This window comes from Leptonychotes weddellii, chromosome 5, assembly GCF_054177405.1.
Source record: "Leptonychotes weddellii isolate Sample4059 chromosome 5, ASM5417740v2, whole genome shotgun sequence".
NCBI classification, from domain to species: Eukaryota; Metazoa; Chordata; class Mammalia; order Carnivora; family Phocidae; genus Leptonychotes; species Leptonychotes weddellii.
In genome coordinates, this window is record NC_138373.1 from 101,687,254 (window position 1) to 101,706,517 (window position 19,264).

General features: G+C 37.9%; 1 protein-coding gene across 7 annotated transcripts in view; it reads left to right on the forward strand.

Annotated features, from left to right (window-relative positions):
- SPATS2 (spermatogenesis associated serine rich 2) overlaps positions 1 to 19,264 on the forward strand; it is a 141,614-nt gene that overhangs the window by 48,390 nt on the left and 73,960 nt on the right. The window contains exon 2 of one of the 7 annotated variants that reach the window (XM_031023700.2): positions 1,871 to 1,924. The exons of the other annotated variants lie outside the window; for them this stretch is intronic. The gene's annotated coding sequence lies outside the window, so the exon portion shown is untranslated. The remainder of the gene's footprint in view (positions 1 to 1,870; positions 1,925 to 19,264) is intronic. 7 annotated transcript variants of the gene reach the window in all.

The window sequence follows — 19,264 nt, forward strand, 5'->3', positions numbered from 1 at the left end:
TAGTTTCTACTTTATTAGGTAAGGGTAGAAGGGTAGCAGGATTTAAGGAGTTGCAGTGAAGAAGGCACAAATGAGAGGGACACAGGAATAGAATCTTATAACATGTTAGTCTACTAGCTAAGAAATGCTGAGTTTGCTCAGTTAAATTTTGTATATCGTGAGGAACTTGCAGATTTAAAATATTTCTTTGATCAAGTTCTGAAGAGGATTCTGCAATTTTAGCAGCTGCAGCAACTGCCTGTGAACGATTTGGATATGCCCTGGCTACTGGGTCCAGTTGTAAACTCTGAGCTACCGGTCTGTTTTTTTCTTCCACGTTCTTGTGTAAGGACTCCCAGTGTCAGCATTCATGAACAATGTAAAAAGTTTGGTATAGTTAGGGAAGCCAGTACAAGCTTGTAAGGGCTTCCTCATATTTTGTTTCCTAAGGAAGTTGTTCCTGTATTACTTTTAGTTCATAGAGTGGAGAGCCGAATAAGGAAAAATTATCCTGCAAGTCCAGGGAGGCCTCTGAGTAGTCTCTTAGTCATAGGTCTGGAGTGATTTTGGATGGTACTTACTCTTTCTGGAAACAGAAAGATTCCTTTTTATAATAAATCATGACCAAGGTAATGTACCTTTTCTTGTGAAAACTGAAGTTTATCTCAAGAGGCTGTATGGCCCTTATAAGGTAGCTGTTGCAGTAGATATTTTGAGTCAATTTCAGTTCTCTCTGGATGAATAGCAAAGAAGTAAATCATCTACATACTGAATCAGGGTAGAATTTCTTGGAAATTGTGGTGTACTTAAATCCTGATGTAGAACTCATGAGAAATGTGAAGGGGCCTCAGTGATTCCTTGATGCATAACAGTCTAAGTATATTGTTGATTTTTCCAAACAAATATTGACTTTCCTTATCTACTGGGATGCTGAAGAAGGCAGGACATAGATTGCAACCATAAACCATTCAGAATCGGTTGAAATGTTGACAATAGAGTGGTAGGTTGGGTACTACAGGAAGCCTTGGAATAACAGTTTTATTTATAACACTAAGATCTTGAACAAATCTCCTTCCTTGGCCCTGGGGCTTTTTTATGGGTAGGATAGTGTTGGAAAGACTGGTGCAAGGGAATAATTAGTCTTTGATTTATTTATTTCTTTTAATTTTTACTTTTTATTAGTCCTTGATTTATTAAATCATCTGTTATGAGGATGAGCCCTTGTGAGGCTTAGGGTTTTAAAGGATATTGGGGGCAATTTTGGAAGAATTTTCAAAGGATCAACCTGAATTTTAATAGGGAAAGCACTCTTAATTTTTCCTAGATCTGTGGAAGAAGAGGCCCATAGGGTGTTCAGGGGTTCAGAGAGGTCTACAGTACTTGCTTTATCATGGAGTTTGTTAGCTTCTTCAGGACAATTAATTTGAGCTTATAGAACACATAATGTTTTGGGGTCTGGTGAGTCTGGAAATGCTAAGGTTATTTTTCCTGAGACAAAATATATTTGGTCTCCTAATTTAGAAAGTAGATCTCTTCCCAGGAGACTTAGAGGGGCACTGTCACATAAGAAAAAGGGATGATGGGGCGCCTGGGTGGCTCAGTTGGTTAAGCAACTGCCTTCGGCTCAGGTCATGATCCTGGAGTCCCAGGATCGAGTCCCGCATCGGGCTCCCTGCTTGGCGGGGAGTCTGCTTCTCCCTCTGACCCTCCTCCCTCTCATGCTCTCTGTCTCTCATTCTCTCTGTCTCAAATAAATAAATAAAATCTTTAAAAACAAAAAAAAGGATGATGTTCAGAGAAGGGGCTAAGGGTAAAGTTGTGGGCTCTGATAAAAGAACCCTTTGAACTTGATTGGACAGTGCCACCGCTGAAACATTTTTATTACTTTCAGGAAGTTCCTGATGTATCATGGTGGAGTTTGAAGTGGAAGGAGTCTCCTGGCACAGTACAGTTTTCTCCATTTATTTCAGATTTCATTTCACCCTGATGATTCATAAGAATTACTGGGAGTAGCTTACTCCAGATTATTATCTTGAGGATTTGAAGGTTGATTGTTCTCTTTTCTTGGATAATTAGGTTGTTTGAGGGGACAGTCCCTTTATCAATGTACTTTCTGTTTACAGTCTTGACAAGTATCTTGTCAACAGGGGCAAAACTTACTCTAAAGTTAGTTCTATAGTTGTAATTGTAGGGCCATGAGTTTATTTGCTTGATAACCCTTTTTCTGTTCTAAAATTCTTTCAAAATGCTCAGCAGAATGTTGGAGCTCAGGAAGGAGAGAAATCTTCCATTCTAATTTATGTTTCTTTAATAAATCATTAAGCTCAGGGCGAAGCCCATTAACAAAAAGAGCAGACAGGTGATGTTAGCTTCAGAGTCCCTAAGACCAGGATGCTGTCTAAATATTTCTTCTAAGTGAATTCAGAAGTCTGCAACTGATTTATTTTCTATTTACAGGAGTGTATTAAGGCTCAATCCATTCTCACAGCAAAACCCTGGGTACAGCTTCAAGGAGCAATTGACCTACTTTTCTCTCTTTTTATTCCATCTTTTCAGGCATACTTGGTAGGGTCTTCAAAGTCATCTTTTTTTTTTTTTTTAATGGTCCTCCAAGTCTTCAGAAGGGTCTTTCCAGTCTGCTGCGTGGAACCACCTTTAAGTGTCTCCTAGACTTGGCACCGTGTGAACAAATTGGTACAAATCCAGGAGCCCAGGTCATGACCCCCAAGAAGTATCTTAAATTCTTCTGTAAATTTAGTTTCATTCTTCTTTGGGTCGGAAAATTGTTTATAATGGTTTAGAGCTCAGCTTCAAACCAGGGTTTAAATTCTGCTGTGATTGGGACCCCTGGTTCATGGTAAGATCTTACTCTCAAGGGCATTAGGAGCCTAGGAGGTTCGAGGGAAAGGGTAAAAGATCAAATAGATTGTTAGAATCAGGATAGGCACAGAGGGGTTATTTTCAGGGTCATTCAGGTCTTTAGACTCAGGGCCTTAGTCATAAGTTTTTCACTATCTTATTGTAATGAATCTTTTTGAGAGGCTATTTTGAGTCATTCTTCCTTCTCAAGTCCTCTGTAAACCAATCAAAGAATGCATTCCATTGTTTTTGGGAGATTTGGGATCCTCTTTTTTAATGGGTACCCCTAAGATGGATGATCTTTTTTTTAAATGGTAGGCTCCCCAAAATGGCCATTACAATTCAAAATTATCCTTTGTAAAGTCCCAGTTTTTTCAGAAAGGCTCAAGACTCTGTTATAGTGGGAATACATATAAGAGGTAGGAGTTTTTTAAGGGAGGAGAAAAAGAGAAAAAGAGGATTTAGACTAGTTGGAACCCATCTCTGCCTTCAGGCTATCTGAAACAAATAATCTATAGGAGTCTGGTAATTTTATCATTGCCTAAAACCCAAGGAATCATGCGCTTTTCGTCTTACAGACAGGAGGATAGCTTACCAAGAAGTTTCAAGAAAGACAGAAAGCAAATGTGCACGAAAAAGTTGGAGAGCTCAGAACTCAGAGTGGAGCTCAAATCCTAGAGAGACTTAACCAAGAACTCTGTAGTCTGAGAGAAATAAGTAAGTGCGCAGTGCTCTGTGGGTACTGCCATGGGGTTTGTTCACCAACCTCAGGACAGGATCGTTGGCTAAAGATCCCACTTCTGGGGCGCCTGGGTGGCTCAGTTGGTTAAGCGACTGCCTTCGGCTCAGGTCATGATCCTGGAGTCCCGGGATCGAGTCCCGCATCGGGCTCCCTGCTCGGCAGGGAGTCTGCTTCTCCCTCTGACCCTCCTCCCTCTCATGCTCTCTGTCTCTCATTCTCTCTCTCTCTCTCATTCTCTCTCTCTCAAATAAATAAATAAAATCTTTAAAAAAAAAAAAAAGATCCCACTTCTGACACCATTAACTGTCAAAAAAGTTCATTTAAAAAAAAAACAATAAAAGCAACAAATCACTGAAGTAGCAATTAATAAAAGTTTATTGTGCACGTACTAAAAAGACAATTTGCAAACTGGGAGCACTCAGATTAGAACATGGAATGAGGCTCAGAGGCATATTGTTATAAAACAGCTTATATAGTGTGAAGGCAGGGAATGTTTATTCTTTACAGTGATTTGTTACAATATTAGAATTTTCTTAAAGGGATTTGGTTAGTGGCTACCTTATATCAATTTTGGGTAAGAGTTTAAGTTTTGCTTATGATTTTCAGAGGCATAACCAAGAAGTGATCCAGGTTAAGTTAACCTTGCTTGTCTTAAAAAAAAAAAAAATTAAGGTCTGCTTATATGACTGACTAGTTTTGTCTGCTCAGGGAATTTTCAAGTCTGATCTTCGTTTGTGTTTTAACAACTCTGAAGGCAAATTTTAGCAAAAGCATCTTTTCTATTTTTCCTATTGAGAGAACACAGACCACTGTTTTTCCAGTTCTGTGATACTCAGACCTTGGTTCTTGAGCTCTAGGTGGTCCTTTCAGCACCCATCTTCTTCTAAGACCTCTATTGTATTAACCAGACTATGCTGGGATAGGGTTACCCTTTTGGTTAATGATAATAACTAATATGGCACCAGAGGCATTTTTTTTCCATAGGATTATTGTTTATATTTTAATTTTAATTTAATTTTATTTAAAACCAATTAATTAACATATAGTGTATTATTACTTTCAGAGGTAGAGTTCAGTGATTCATTTTGTTCAGTTGCATGTAACACCCAGTGTTCATTACATCAAGTCCCCTCCTTAATGCCCATCACCCAATTATCCCTCCCCCCTACCAACCTCCTCTCCAGTAACCCGCAGTTTATTTTCTAGAGTTCAGCATCTCTTATAGTTCACTTCTCTCTCAATTTTCATCTTATTTTATTTTTCCTTCCCTTCCCCTATGTTCATCTGTTTTGTTTCTTAAATTCCACGTATGAGTGAAATCATATGGTATTTGTCTTTCTCTGACTTGTTTCACTTATCATAATACCCTCTAGTTCCATCCACGTGGTTGCCAATGGCAAGATTTCATTCTTTTTGATGGCTGAGTAATATTCTACTTTATACACACACACGCACACATACATACATACACACATATAACCGCATCTTCTTTATCTCTTCATCTGTTGATAGACATCTGGGCTCTTTCCTTATTTTGACTGTTGTGGACATTGCTGCTGTAAACTTTGGGGTGCACGTGCCCCTTTGAATCACTATGTTTGCATTCTTTGGATAAATACCTAGTAACGCAATTGCTGGGTCATAGGGTAGATCTATTTTTAACTTTTTGAGGAACCTCCATACTGTTTTTCATAGTGGCTGCACCAGTTTGCATTCCCACCAAGAGAGTAAGAGGGTTCCCCTTTTCTCCACATCCTTGCCAACATCTGTCATTTCCTGAGTTTTTTATTTTTAGCCATCCTGACTGGTGTGAGGTGATATATCGTTGTGGTTTTGATTTGTATTTCCCTGATGCTGAGGATGTTGAGCATTTTTTCATGTGTCTCTTGGCCATTTGGTTGTCTTCTTTGGAAAAGTGTCTGTTCATTTCTTCTGCCCATTTCTTGACTGGATTATTTGTTTTTTGGGTGTTGAGTTTGATAAGTTCTTTATAGATTTTGTTACTAGTCCTTTATCTGATAAGACATTTGAAAATATCTTCTCCCATTCCATAGTTGCCTTTTAGTTTTGTTGACTATTTCCTTTGCTGTGCAGAAGCTTTTTATCTTGATGAAGTCCCAATAGTTCATTTTTGCTTTTGTTTCTCTTGCCTTTGGAGACATGTCTAGCAAGATGTTGCTGCAGCCAAGGTCAAAGAGTTTGCTGCCTGTGTTCTCCTCTAGGACTTTGATGGGTTCCTGTCTCACATTTAAGGTTTTTTGTCCATTTTGAGTTAATTTTTGTGTATGGTGAAAGAAAGTGGTCCAGTTTCATTCTTCTGCATGTGGCTGTCCAATTTTCCCAACACCATTTGTTGAAAATAGTGTCTTTTTTCCATTGGATATTCTTTCCTGCTTTGTTGAAGATTAGTTTACCATAGAGTTGAGGGTCCATTTCTGGGTTTTCTATTCTGTTCCATTGATCTATGTGTCTGTTTTTGTGCCAGTACCATACTGTTTTGATGATTGCAGCTTTGTAGTAGAGCTTGAAGTCCGGAATTGTGATGCCTCCAGGTTTGGTTTTCTTTTTCAACGTTCCTTTGGCAACTCGGGGTCTTTTCTGGTTCTATACAAATTTTAGAATTGTTTGTACCAGCCCTATGAAAAATGCTGGTGGTATTTTGATAGAGATTGCCTTGAATGTGTAGATTGCTTTGGGTAGCATAGACATTTTCACAATATTTGTTCTTCCAATCCATGAGCATGGAATGTTTTTCCATCTCTTTGTGTCTTCCTTCATTTCTTTCATAAGTGTTCTGTAGTTTTTAGAGTACAGATCCTTCACCTCTTTGGTTAGGTTCATTCCTAGGTATCTTACGGTTTTTGGTGCAGTTATAAATGGGATCGATTCCTTGATGTCTCTTTCTTCTGCCTCGTTAGTGTATAGAAATGCAGCTGACTTCTATGCATTGATTTTATATCTTGCGACTTTGCTGATCTCCTGTATCAGTTCTAGCAATTTTGGGGTGGAGTCTTTTGGGTTTTCTACCTAGAGTACCATGTTGTCTGTGAAGAGTGAGAGTTTGACTTCTTTGCTGATTCGGATGCCTTTTATTTCTTTTTGTTGTCTGATTGCTGAGGCTAGGACTTAAGTGTACTATGTTGAATACCAGTGGTGAGTGTGGACATCCCTGTGGTGTTCCTGACCTTAGGGGAAAAGTTCTCAGTTTTTCCCCATTGAGGATGATACTTGCTGTGGGTTTTTCATATATGAGGTATGTTCCTTCTGTCCCTACACACAGAGAGTTTTTATCAAGAAACGATGCTGTAAAAAAAAAAAAAGAAAGAAAAGAGAAGAAAGGATGCTGTAGAGGCACCTGGGTGGCTCAGTTGGTTAAGCATCTGCCTTCAGCTCAGGTCATGATCCCCAGGGTCCTGGGATCGAGCCCCGCACCAGGCTCTCTGCTCAGCAGGGAGTCTGCTTCTCCATCTCCCTCTGCCTGCCACTCCACCTGCTTGTGCTCTCTCTCTCTGTCAGATAAATAAGTAAAATATTAAAAAGAAGAAGAAGAAAGGATGCTGTCCTTTGTCAAATGCTTTTTCTGCATGTTTTGAGAGGACCATATGGTTCTTGTCCCTTGTCCTTTCTTTTACTAATGTGGTTTATCACATTGATTGATTTGCGGATGTTGAACCACTCTTGCAGCCCAGGAATAAATCCCACTTAGTTGTGGTGAATAATCCTTTTAATGTACTGTTGGATTCTTTTAGTTAGGATCTTGGTGAGAATTTTTGCATCCCTGTTTATAAGGGATATTGGTCTGTAATTCTCCTTTTTGGTGGGGTCCTTGTCTGGTTTTGGGATCAAGGTAATGCTGGCCTTATAGAATGAGTTTGGAAGTTTTCCTTCCATTTCTATTTTTTGAAACAGTTTCAGAAGAATAGGTATTCATTCTTCTTTAAATGTTTGGTAGAATTCTGCTGGTAGGCCATCTGGTCCTGGACTCTTTGTTTGTTGAGAGATTTTTTATTACTGATTCAATTTCTTTGCTGGTTATGGATCTGTTCAGGTTTTCTATTTCTTCCTGTTTCAGTTTTGGTAGTTCATATGTTTCTAGGTATGCATTCATTTCTTCCAGATTGCCTAATTTGTTGGCATATAATTGCTCATAATATACTCTTATAATTGTTTGTATTTGGTGTTGGTTGTGATCTCACCTCTTTCATTCATGATTTTATTTATTTGGGTTCTTTCTCTTTTCCTTTTGATAAATCTGGCTAGGGGTTTATCAATCTTATTAAGGCTTTCAGAGAACCACCTCTTAGTTTCATTGATCTGTTCTACCATTTTTTTTTAAATTTCTATATCATTGATTTCTGCTCTAATCTTTACTATTTCTCTTCTGTTGGATTTAGGCTCTTAAAAATAAAATCTTTTTTTTTTTTTTAAAGATTTTATTTTTTTTATTTATTCATGAGAGACAGAGAGAGAGACAGAGGCAGAGGGAGAAGCAGGCTCCCCGCTGAGCAGGGAGCCCGATGTGGGACTCGATCCCAGGACCCTGGGATCATGACCTGAGCCGAAGGCAGATGCTTAACCGACTGAGCCACCCAGGCGTCCCTTAAAAATAAAATCTTAAAAAAAATTTTGTTACCTGAATTTTCAAATGTATTGACATGAGGTTTTGTGTATTTTTGTCTTATATTTTTAATGTCTATGAGATCTATACTGATTCTTTTTTAGAATTCATCATATTGGTATTTGTGCTTTAGTTTTTGTCCTTGATCAGTATTTCTGGAGGTTTTTTGCTGGGTCAATAAATCATTTTTTTTTCTCATAATTTTTTTCTTATTGCATTAAAATTTCAAAATTATGGTAACATACACATAACATAAAATTGACCATCTTAACCATTTTAAAATGTACAGTTCAGTGGCATTAAGTACATTCACGCTGTTGTGCAAACATCACCACTGTCCATCTCCAGAACTTTTTCATCCTCCCAAACTAAAACTTTGTACCCATTAAACACTAAACAACCATTCCACTAACCCCATGGCCCTGGAAACTATCATTCTACTTTTTCCCTATGAATTTGACTAGTCTAAGTATTTTATATATGTAGAATCACATAGTGTTTATCTTTTTGTGATTGACTTACTTCACTTACTGTAATGCCCTCAAGGTTCATTCATGCTGTAGCATGTGTCAAATTTCCTTCCTTTTTAAGGCTGATAATAGTCCATCTTTCATAATTTTTTATTTCAAGTATGAGCATATAGTAATTCATGTTAAATACTTATTAATTGGTCAGTTAATATATTTTTTAAGTTAGCAAGGGTATTAGAAATCACTTTTTCTATATGTATGGAATCTCCTTTTATGGATTAGAATCAGTGAATAAAGTTGCCCTTAATTGCCTTGTTTTGTTTTTGCCTAATAGCTGCCTCCATTCCCTTGAGCTACTTGCACATCTGTGCTTTGGGGAGATGGGAGGAATGGAGTTTCCATGTGTCGGGGGTTGGGGGGGTGGGGGGTGGGGATGAAATGATCAGTATTGTTTAAAACCATTACTGAAGAATTTATACAGCTGAGGATAATTTGGCTTGATTGAGTTTGGGTTACAGCCACCTGCATGAGGAGGAGAGTACAGACAACTCTAACCACCCAGCTAGCAGTGAAATGGGAAGAGATAAACATATATGTATTCCTACTCTACTCCTTTCGAGTCCCCTCTACTCCCACACTTACAGCTGCCACTGATGACTAATGTTAAGCAATTTGGAGGGTCCTGTGTCTTTTAATAGTAGTAAAGAGGAGTTGTGGTATCACATGGTCTCTGATTTTCCACTTAAAATGTATTTTAAATTTCCAGAAATTTGGGGTGCCTGGCAGTTGGAAGAGCATGCAGCTCTTGATCTCAGGGTCATGAGTTTGAACCCCACATTGGATGTAGAGATTACTTAAGTAAATAAGCTTAAAATAAAATAAATTTCCAGAAATTCTATTTTGTTCTAATACCCAATTCTATGTTGTTCCAAATTGAGGTTTTAATTTTTTAAAAGAAGAATTCACTTGTTTGTCTAAATGAAAAGCTCATTTTCCAAAATAAAATTTATGGTGATCAGGCCTTATGGTTATGGGAGAGTTTTTAGATTAGAGTGGCATATCGATTAGAAAGTTAGTGCCAATGAATAGACATTTGTTAAGAAAACAGACTTATGGAGAGGTCTTACATTCACTTTTTTGACCTGAGGATATCATTCTTGTTTTTTGTTTTTTTTAAAACTGTATTTTTTTTTTTTAAAGATTTTATTTATTTATTTGACAGAGAGAGGCACAGCGAGAGAGGGAACACAAGCAAGGGGAATGGGAGAGGGAGAAGCAGGCTTCCCGCGGAGCAGGGAGCCCAACCTGGGGCTCTATCCCAGGACCCTGGGATCATGACCTGAGCCAAAGGCAGACGCTGAACGCCTGAGCCACCCAGGTGCCCCATCATTTTTGTTTTTAATTATTTTTTAGAATATATCAGTATATTATTTTGGGTCTCCTTTTTCATATTCATATATAATGCTAATGCGAATGTTATTTATTGGTAAACTGATGACATTTTGGAAGAGGTTACTTTCTTGCAACCAAAACCCTTTAAATATCAGAAAAAAGTTTTTATTTGGAACTTCCCATTTTCTTGTTTTTGGTTGGTTATCATTATGCAGGTCTAGAGAGTTAGTGTTTGTAGGTTCTTATTGACACATTTCTTTTTTCTTTTTCTTTCTTTAGATTTTATTTGTTTACTTTTAGAGAGAGCACGCAAATGGGGAAAAGAGCAGAGGGAGAGGTAGAGAGAGAATCCCAAGTGGACTCCACGCTGAGTGGAGAGCTAGAATCGGGGCTTGATCCCATGACCCTGAGATCATGACTTGAGCTGAAACCAAGAGTTGGCTGCTTAACCAGCTGTGCCACCCAGATGCCCCTTGACACATTTCTTGAATCTGTTGATTGGGTTACTGAGTTGGAATAAATATTTAGATTCAACTGAGGGTTTTCAGCTTTGATTTAATTTAATTTACTGGAAAGGGGTCATTAAAAAAAAGGTATTAAAAATTTTCAGAGATATGCTTATACAGTTACAGTGTCAAAATATTAAAGATTTGAAAACTTAGTTTCCTATTTTTTTGTTTCCATTCCTCAATGGATCATCACTGTTGCAAGTTTCTTTTTATCCTTTCAGATCTACAATATTTATGTATATGCAATACAGTATAAATATAGTCTTCTCCATCACATTCCTTTAACAATATATTTTACTATAATAATAATTTTAAAAAACAGTCCCTGCCCCTCTCTCCAGCCCATTCCCATTTCTAGCTTTCCATGGATGTTCATTAGCATTTCTTATGGTATTAACCTCCGTATTTCTGAATAACATGGTTATACTGACTTTTTAGTCTTTTCCGGGACAATCCTGTTATGGAAGATGAGGATTTAGTTTTCTTATATTTTCTTCCCTCCTCACCTGTCCTCCCTTTTCCCTTGGTTTTGTTGATAGATAGATTTTGTAACAATCTGTATTTTAAATTCAAACTAATTATAAGTACCTTCGTGTATAGCCCAGTTAATCCTTTGTTAGTCCTTATAATGCTTGCCAATGTGAAAAGTTACTTACCCCAAGACTTGAAAATTATACCCACTCTCTTTAGAGTGCTTCAGATCATTCCAATTTCCTAATTGCACATCATCCAAATTTAATGGAGTTACCATTCTAAGGCTCTAACTATACCTGTAATTATGACCTATTGCTTGTAAAACCATAGTATTAGTAAAGTTTCCATTTATTTGTTAAGTAACTTGTATAAGCTAGATTCTTGGAACCTCTTAGTTTTAGGGGACATATCTTTTGTTGCAGTTAATGTCAGCCAGTGTTTATTGAGTGGTTTTCAGTAAGTATTAGGCATTGTTGTAGTGCTACATCTGTATGAACTCATCTAAACCATGTAACAGCCCAGTGAGGAAGATGCTAGCATTATTTGCATTTTGCAGTTGAAGAAAGTGAGACATGGAGAAGGTAAGTAGCTTGCTTGAAGTCATTTAGCTAGGAAGTGGTGGAGCTATGATAGAAACCCAGGCAGTCTGGCTTTAGAGACCTCACTTACCCACTGCTACACTGCTATATTAATGATATACTATATTAATGATATACTCAACCTCAGCAGTAGAGCATGTGCTTCGGTTGGGTTTTCCACTAGTGGTGATGGATTATGCTAATCCATCCATGTTTTACATTTCTTGTGGGTTTTTTTTTTTTCCAAATACTATATTTCTGAAAAAAAAAACCTTTTTTTTAAAGATTTTATTTATTTGACAGAGAGAGACACAGCAAGAAAGGGAACACAAGCAGGGGGAGTGGGAGAGGAGAAGCAGGCCTCCCGTGGAGCGGGGAGCCCGATGAGGGGCTCGATCCCAGGACCCTGGGATCATGACCTGAGCCGAAGGCAGATGCTTAACGACTGAGCCACCCAGGTGCCCCCAATTTCTGAAAATTTTTTTAAAAATTTATTTTTAATTGTAAAAAATAATATAAAATTCACCATCTTAACCATTTTTAAATATATGTCAGTACTGTTAAGTACATTCACATAGTTGTGCAACAGATCTCCAGAAATTTTTCACCATGCAAAACTGAAACTCTGTACCTACTAAACAACAATGTCTCCTTTCCCTCTTCTTCCCTTGGCAACCACCATTCTACTTTCTGTTTTTATGAATTTGACTACTTTAGATACCTCATATAAGTGGAATCATTACAATATTTGTCTTTTTTTGTGACTGACATTTCATTTAGCATAATGTCCCCAGTCATCCATGCTGTGGCATGTTGACAGGATTTCCTTTTTTTTTTTTTTAAGTTTTATTTATTTTAAACAATCCCTACACCCAACACAGGGCTTAAACTCATGACCCCAAGATCAAGAGTCACACGCTGTTCCAACTGAGCCAGCCAGGCGCCCCAGGATTTCCTTCTCTTTAAAGGCTGAATAATATTCCATTTTGTGCATATGCCACATTTTGTTTATTCGTCCATCGATGGATATTTGGATTGCTTCCACCTCTTGGCTATTATGAATAGTGCTGTAATGAATATGGGTATGCAAATATCTCTTTGATATCCTGCTTTCAGTCCTTTTGGATGTATATCCAGAGGTGGGATTGCTGGATGATAATGGTAGTTCTGTTTTTAATTTTTTGAGGAACCTCCATACTGTTTCCGTAGTAGCTGTACTATTTTACATTCACATCAATAGTGAACAAGTGTTCCCATTTCTCCACATCTTTGCCAACACTGATTTTCTGGGGTTGTTTGTTTGTTTGTTTGTTTTGATAGCAGCATTCAAATGGGTGTGAGATGATACCTCATTGTGGTTTTGATTTGTATTTCTCTAATGATGAGTGATGTTAAGTAATCTTTTCATATAGCTGTTGGCCATTTGTTTATCTTCTTTGGGGAAATGTCTGTTCAAGTCCTTTGACCATTTTTAAATTGGGTTACTTGTTTTCTGTTAAGTTGTAGGAGTTTTTAAAATATATTCTGAATGTTAACTGCTTATCAAATATATGACTTGCAAATATTTTCTCCCATTCCATAGGTTTCCTTTTCACTCTGTTGATTATTTACTTTGATGTACAGAAGTTTTTAAGTTTGATGCAGTTCCACTTTTTCGACTGTGCTTTGGATGTCATACCTAGGAAGTCATTGCCAAATCCCATATCATGAAGTTTTTCCTCTGTGTTTTTTTCTTCCAAGAGTTTAGGTCTTATGTTTAGCTTTTTAATTCATCTGAGTTAATTTTTGTTAATATAGTGTAAAGTAAGGGCCCAATTTCACTCTTTTGTATATAGATACCCAGTTTCCCCAGCACCATTTGTTGAAGAGAGTGTACTTTCCCTATTAAATGATCTTGGTACCCTTGTTAAAAATCATTTGACCATATATGAGTTTATTTCTAGGCTCCCTATTCTGTTCCATTGGTCTAAATGTCTGTCTCTATGCCAATACCACTGTTTTGAATACTGTAGCTTTGTAATATGTTCTGAAATCAGGAAGTGATTTTTCTTTTTTAAGATTGTTTTTGGCTGTTTGAAGTCTATTTCTGAAATTGAAAATATATATGCAAAATATAATATTTGTTATTTTAACCATTCACAAGTGTACAAATCAGTGGCATTAAATACATTTACAGTGTTCTGTAATTATCACCACTATCCCCAAGCCTTTTTTCATCATCCCCCACAAAAACTTTGTATACCCATTAAACAATAACTCTCCCTTTTCTTCTTCCCCCTAGCTTTTGGTAACCTCTATGAACTTTCTCTATTTCTCATCCCTTTTTAACCCATGTTCCCGTTCTGATGAATATAAAAACCCTGTGCCCTCTTTTGTTGTGATTTGAAGTGAAAAATAAATATAACAATAAGTCAAAGTAATAGGTTTTAAAACTGTGCATGTCCATCCTCTTCCCATTTCTCTACCTTGAGAGGCATTGTGCTGCACAGGGTGCCTGCACACGAGCAGCATATGTTTGTATAGCTGGGACTAGGGGTGTTGTCTGTGACGATGGACTTCTTTAGATCAAAGGAGATGAAGATGAAATCTGGTTTGTTGGTTTTCTTAGCTTTAAGCTGTAGCTAATCCAAGACTGACCATTTTGAATTTGCTTTTCTATTTAATAAGCAGCAATAAATTAATATAAACATCCAAATTTAATGTTTTAAAATTTTCTTTGATTACTAGTTTTCCCACATTTCAAACTAATTAAAATAATATGATATTCCATACCTCTTGTTCCCATTTTGGATTTTGTTTTGTTTTGTTTTGTTTTTTTAAGATAGCGTGGTGGGGATCAAGGGGGAAGGAGAAGGAGAATCTTAAGCAGGCTCCACGCCCAGCACGGAGCCCAACCTCACAACCCTGAGATCATGACCTGAGCTGAAATCAAGAGTCGGACACTTAACTGACTGAGCCACCCAGGTGCCCTTGACCTGAAAGGTTTCTTGTGTATAAATGACTAGCTTGGCGCCTGGGTGGCTCAGTCGTTAAGTGTCTGCCTTCTGCTCAGGTTATGATCCCAGGGTGCTGGGATCGAGCCCTGCATCGGGCTCCCTGCTCAGCGGGGAGCCTGCTTCTCCCTCTCCCACTTCCCCTGCTTATATTCCCTCTCTTGCTGTGTCTCTCTCTGTCAAATAAATAAAATCTTAAAAATATATATTCTTTGGGTTTTTTCTTCTAGTTTTTATAGAAAAAAAATTATGTGTTTGAGGTTTTCATAAGGTAAAACACACAAATCTTAAGAGTAAAGCTCAGTGAATTTTTACATATGTATGCACCCATGTGAGTACCACCTGGATCAAGATATAGAACATTTTCCTTCTCAGAAAGTTTTCAAAGGGACACCCTCCTTCCAGAGGTAACCATTATTCTTTTTTTTTTTTTTTAAGATTTTATTTATTTATTTGACAGAGAGAGAGAGACAGCGAAAGAGGGAACACAAGCAGGGGGAGTGGGAGAGGGAGAAGCAGGCTTCCCGCCAAGCAGGGAGCCCGATGCGGGGCTCGATCCCAGGACCCTGGGATCATGACCTGAGCCGAAGGCAGACGCTTAATGACTGAGCCACCCAGGCGCCCCGGTAACCATTATTCTGATTTCTATCACCAGATATTGTTTTTGCCTGTTCTTATGCTTCATATAAATGGAATCATACAGTATATACTCTTTGGGTTTGGTTTCTTTGCTTAATGTAATTCCTATGAAATATATCTGTGTTGTATATAGTAATGGTTTATTCTTTTTTTTCTTATTGCTGAGTAGTATTCTGTTTTATTAATATACTAAAATGTATATTTTTCTTTTTTCCATATTGGGGCTATTATGAATAAAGCTGCTGTTGATATTCTTGTTTATAGACATATTTACTTATTTCTTTTGGGTATATAAGCCTAGGAGTGAAATTGCTGGGTCATAGGGTAAGTATATATTTAAATTAGTTAGTGATTTCCAGACAGTTTTCCACTGTTTGTACCATTTTATATTCCTACCAGCATTATGTGAGAGTTCTAATTGGTCCACATCCTTACCAAACTTGGTACTGTTTTCAGTTTTAGTCATTCCACTGTAATTCTTTTTTTTCAAAAAAATTTTTTTATGTATTTGAGAGAGAGAGAGAGCATGAGCAGGGGGCAGGGAGAAGCAGACTCCCTGCTGAGCAGGGAGCCCAATGTGGGACTCGATCCCAGCACCTGGGATCATGACGTGAGCTGAAGGCAGATGCTTAACCATCTGAGCCACCCAGGCGACCTCTACTGTATTTCTTTTTTTTCCTTTTTTTTTTTAAGATGTTATTTATTTATTTGAGAGAGAGAGAATGAGAGACAGAGAGCATGAGAGGGAGGAGGGTCAGAGGGAGAAGCAGACTCCCTGCTGAGCAGGGAGCCTGATGCGGGACTTGATCCCAGGACTCCAGGATCATGACCTGAGCCGAAGGCAGTCGCCTAACCAACTGAGCCACCCAGGCGCCCATCCACTGTAATTCTTAATTTTGCATTTCTCTGATGAATAACATTAAATCTCTTTTTAAAATAAACCTTTAAATATAATACATACTGGAAAATGCACACATTGTAAGTATACAGCCTAATGAATTGTTTAATACAAAGTGAACTTGCCCATGTAGCAGTCATGGTCAGGGGTACTCTTCATTCAGTCAACCAACAAACTTACTGCATATCTACTGTGTGTTAGGTATAGTTCTAGGCCCAGAGATACAAGAATGATCAAGACAGGGGCGTCTGGGTGGCTCAGTCGCTTAAGTGTCTGCCTTTGGCTCAGGTCATGATCCCAAGGTCCTGGGATCCAGTCCCGCCGCATTGGGCTCCTTGCTCAGCAGGGAGCCTGCTTCTCCCTCTGCCTGCCACTCCCCCTGCTTGTGCTCTCTCTCTCTGACAAATAAAAAAATAAAATCATAAAAAAAAAGAATGATCAGGATAGTAAAAATTGCAGTCCTCACGAAGTGTACATTCTATTGGGGAAGAAGGACAATAAAGAAATAAATGCTAGGTAGTAATAAGGTGTAGAAAAAAATAGGGCAGGGTAAGGGAATGCAAGTGTCAGGAACTATTGTTCTAGTTAGGGTGGTCAGAGAAGGCTTCCCTGAAGAGATGACTCACCCCCCCAGGCTTATTCAGACTATTGGCAGAATTCAGTTTCATATGGTTGTAGGACTGAGGTTGTAGTACTGTTTCCCTGCTGGCTGTTGGCCCCAGTGTCATTCTTTTTTTTTTTTGCCCCAGTGTCATTTTTTTTTTTTTTAACTAACATCTTCTTTCCTTTTTTTTTTTTTAATTTAAATTCAGTTAGCCAACATATAGTACATCATGAGTTTTTGATGTAGTGTTCAACTATTTGATAGTTGTGTATAACACCCAGGGCTCATCAGATCACGTGCCCTCCTTAATGCCCATCCCCACACCCCTCTCCCTTCGGCAACCCTCAGTTTGTTTCCTGGAGTCAGGAGTCTCTCATGGTTTGTCTCCCTCTCTGATTTCTTCCCATGCAGTTTTCCCTCCCTTCCCCTATGATTCTCTGCGCTATTCCTTATATTCCACATATGAATGAAACCATATAATTGTCTTTCTCTGATTGGCTTATTTCACTTAGCATAATACCCTCCAGTTCTGTCCATGTTGATGCAAACGGTAGGTATTCATCCTTTCTGATGGCTGAGTAATATTCCATTATATATATGTATACACCACATCTTCTCTATCCATTCATCTGTTGAAGAGCTCTAGGGGCCACCTGCATTTCCTGCCTCATGGCCCCTTTCAAAGCCAGTAATGACAGGTCAGATTACTCTCACACTTTAGATCTCTCTGACATTTCCGTCTTTCACATTTCTCAGATGTATCTTTCTTTCTTTTATATTTTTAAAGATCTTATTTATTTATTTGAGAGAGAGTGAGTGGGAACAGGGGAGGAATGGAAGGAGAAGCAGAGAGAGAATCTCAAGCTGACTCCTGCTGAGTACAGAGCTTGATGTGGGGCCCAATCTCACCATCCTAAGATCATGACTTGAGCCAAAATCAAGAGTCTGAGTCTTAACTGACTGAGCCACCCAGGCGCCCTTCTCAGATACATCTTTCTGAACTCCAGCCAAAGAAATTTCTCCCCTTCTAAGGGCTCATGCAATTAGATTGGGCCCACCTGGATAATCTAGGTTCATTTCCTTATTTTAAAGTCTGTGACCTTAATTACATCTGCAAAGTCCCTTCACAGCAGTACTTGGATTATGTTTGATAGAAAAACTAAGGGAAAGGAATCTTGGGGAGATCACTTTAGAATTCTGCTTATTACATAGGTCTTATTAAATTAATTAGGGAGTATTCTTTCCTCTACTTTCTAAAAGAGTTTGTGGAGAATTAATATTTCTTTTTAATATTAGAATATAGAAGTTCTCTGGCCTTGTGCTTTTGAGTGTGGCAGGAGGAGGTTTTAAATTATTGTTTCAGTTTCTTGCTACAGGTCTGTTGAGGTTTCTATTTCAGTCGTTTAAGTGTCTGCCTTTGTCTCAAGTCGTGATCCCACGTTCCTGGGATCTAGTCCTGGGATTGAGCCTGCTTCTCCCTCTGCCCCTCCCCCCTGCTTGTGCACTCTCTTGCTCCTTCTCAAATAAATAAATAAAATCTTAAAAAAAAAGAGAATTAAACACAACCCTGGATGCTCTAACTTTATGGGTCTCTATTTTTCCTCCAGAAAATAAAAAGAACAAAGTCACCACTCTCACAATAACTGGAAGAAAACTTAGTAGAAACTCAACACTCTTTTTCAGCGAGAAGTACCTGATGTATATTTTGTTTAATAAAGACTGCTAATATCTGCTTAGTGTGTCTATACACTAAGCCAGTTTAAGAATGTGATCTGTAATTTGCAGTCTTAATTACATGGAGAAAAAGTGAATGGGATTATTAATGCTGTGAAAAGCAACAGTGACCTACCCACCAAGTGGCAAGGTGGAGATAATTAATCTGGTCAATTAAAAAGAAATACATAATTTAAAATGCAGAGGCTTCCAGATGGTGAGTTAGTCTCTTAGTTGCTTGCTCTGGACATTATAAAATGCATCTTATCATAGCCTACTTTAATACTAGTTTAATTCTATAGGTTAGCTTCCCCCCCTCCTTTGTACAATTGTTGCCAGATATGTTACATCTGTATTTGTTATAAACTGAAAAATACAGTATTGTTATCACTGCTTTATATAATCTTTTAAATAAATTAAGAGAAGAAAATAAAAATATATTTATTCAGTCTTTTATATTTACCAATATATTTACTTTTTCCAGTGCTCTTCATTTCTTTGTGTAGATTTAGGTTACCATCTGGTGTCATTTTCTTTCAGCCTGTGAGATTTTCTGTAGTATTTTTTGTAAGTCAGGTTTGCCAGCAATGGATTCCTAAGTCATTGGGGTGTCTTTATTTCACAGTCATTTTTTTACCTTCATTTTTTTTTCCTTCCCCCACCTTCATTTTTTAAAGGTGGTTTTGCTGAATATAGAATTCTTGCTTTTTTCCATTGCATGTTTTTTCCTGCTTTGTCAAAGATTATTTGACCATAGAGTTGAGGGTCCATATCTGGGTTCTCTATTCTGTTCCAT